Consider the following 2359-nt stretch of genomic DNA (forward strand, 5'->3'; position numbering starts at 1 on the left):
TAATCAAGGATGACACATGATACATAGTAAAACAATTTGCTTTTATTTTCTTCTTTAATTTAGTAAAGAATTTTGAATTTGCTTATGAAAATGATCTCAAAAATGTTACCTCTTCCTCCTTCTTCTGATCTAGTGAAGAAAAATCTTTATTGCAAGTTTAATGCTGTAAAAAACTTTCAAAATGAATACCTTTGAAATATTTGGGTTTGCTATTGGAGAACAATTTAGCAACATCTAACAACTTAAAAATTCAAATACTATTTGATCTAGCAGTTCTATCTATGGGAATTTAACCTACAGATAAATAATATATGTAAAAGGCTATTCATCACAGCATTAATTTCAAAAGGAAAGAAATTTTTTTAAATCTAAATGTCCATAAATAGAGGATTGGTTATATAAAATATAATGCACAGAAATCCATACAAGGGAAAATATACAATTAGACAAAATTCCAGAATATATATATATATATATATATATATACTTTTTCTTCAGTTGTAGATAAATGCAATATGTTTATTTATTTTATGTGGTGCTGAGGATCTAACCCAGTTTCTCACATGTGCAAGGCAAGCACTCCACCATTGAGCCACAACCCCAGCCCCAGAATAAATAAATGAATTTTCGTGTCATCCTTGCACATGGGCCATAATAATCTTCTCTGTGTCATTCTAATTTTAGTATATGTGCTGCTGAAGCAAGCAGGCAGAATATATTTTTAATGGAGAAAAGTATAGTATAGAACATTATAGCCAGATATTGTAGCACATGCCAGTAACCCCAGTGATTCGGGAGGCTGAGGCAAGAGGATCACAAGTTTAAAGCCAGCCTCAGCAACTTAGCAAGGCCCTAAGAAACTAGTGAGACCCTGTCTTTAAATAAAATATCAAAAGTGAAATCGATGTGGTCAATGGTAAAAACACTCCTGGGTTAAATCCCTGGTACTAAAAACAAAAAAAAAAGCAAAACAAAAGCCCAAAGAACATGATGTATAATATACTTCCTTAATATTCCATAGGAGGAAAGATAAATATATATTAATATTACTTCCATATTCATAAAGAAATTAAAAGATAGCCAAAGAATTTGTGGTTCTGGTGGGAAGGGTGGATGAAACTGAATCCAAGTGTAAGATGGGTGGGGAGATTTTACTCTATTTCACATTTTTTTTAAATGGCAAATTTTAGTAAATGTTTTAAATGTTCAAAAATATTTTAACTGGACTTTTATCTGCTTCTTTCCACTAATGCCCTTCTATCTCAGACAGCTTCTAATAGACAAATGGATATATTGACAGAATCTACCAGATTTTTTTTACATAAAGACAATCGTCCCATCCTGGAGACAGAGCTACTGCACCTATGCCTATTTATAATCTTTCAATTTTGGTCACTATTTTCATATTCTTATGCTTTTCCAACAGGACAATATGGTAGCCAATCAGAGGTGGAGTGGTTGCACCACTGGCTTTTAGCAAAAATAACAACACATGCCATATGCCCTTCAGGTCATCTTCAGGAAAACTCATGACACTTAATTGGACTGTGAATCACATTACTGAATTTTTTTTTTTTTTGGTGTCAGGGATTGAACCCAGAGACACTTAACCACTGGGCCACATCCCAGCCCTTTTAAAAATTTTATTTAGAGACAGGAACTCGCTAAGTTGTTTAGGGCCTCACTAAGTTGCCGAGGCTCAATTTGAACTTGTGATGCTCCTGCCTCAGCCCCCCAAGTCACTGGAATTACAGGTATGTGCCTCCACACCCAGCTAAGAATGTCAATTTTAACCATAACTTAAAGATCTTCCTGCAATCAAAACTCCAGATCCGAATTATTACACACACACACACACACACACACACACACACACACACACACACACACAAATTCTATCAAACATTTAAGGAAAAGAAACCAATCTGAAACTCACAAAATAGAAGAGGAGTGAACACTTCACAACTCTTTTTTATCAGGCCAGGATTACTCTGATACCAAAACCTAGCAAAGACATTTTGGAAAAAGAAAATCCAGGCAAATATCCCTCATGCCTACAAATGTCTAAATCTTCAACAAAATATAGATGGTCTCTGACTTAAGGATAATTTGACTTAATATTTTTTTTTTTATTTTGTGATGGTACAAAAAAGGCTATGCATTCAGTAGAAACCATACTTAGAATTCTGGATTTTGATCTTTTCCTGGGCTGGCGATATGCAGAATAGTGCAATAGTCTTCTGTAATGTTGGGCAGCAGTAAGGAACCTCAGCTCCCAATTGGCCATATGATTGTGAGGGTGCTTTGGGACATTCTGCAGTGTACCATGTTGCTTATCTGGGATGGTCAGTAGGTTAGA

At 34.8% G+C, this 2359-nt stretch overlaps 1 pseudogene; it reads right to left on the bottom strand.

The window, feature by feature from the left end:
* Positions 1 to 611: 611 nt before the first annotated feature.
* On the bottom strand, positions 612 to 704 carry LOC143390312 (U6 spliceosomal RNA; annotated as a pseudogene).
* Positions 705 to 2359: the final 1655 nt, after the last annotated feature.

The sequence above is a fragment of the Callospermophilus lateralis genome, unplaced genomic scaffold (assembly GCF_048772815.1).
Source record: "Callospermophilus lateralis isolate mCalLat2 unplaced genomic scaffold, mCalLat2.hap1 Scaffold_52, whole genome shotgun sequence".
In the NCBI taxonomy this organism is placed as follows: domain Eukaryota; kingdom Metazoa; phylum Chordata; class Mammalia; order Rodentia; family Sciuridae; genus Callospermophilus; species Callospermophilus lateralis.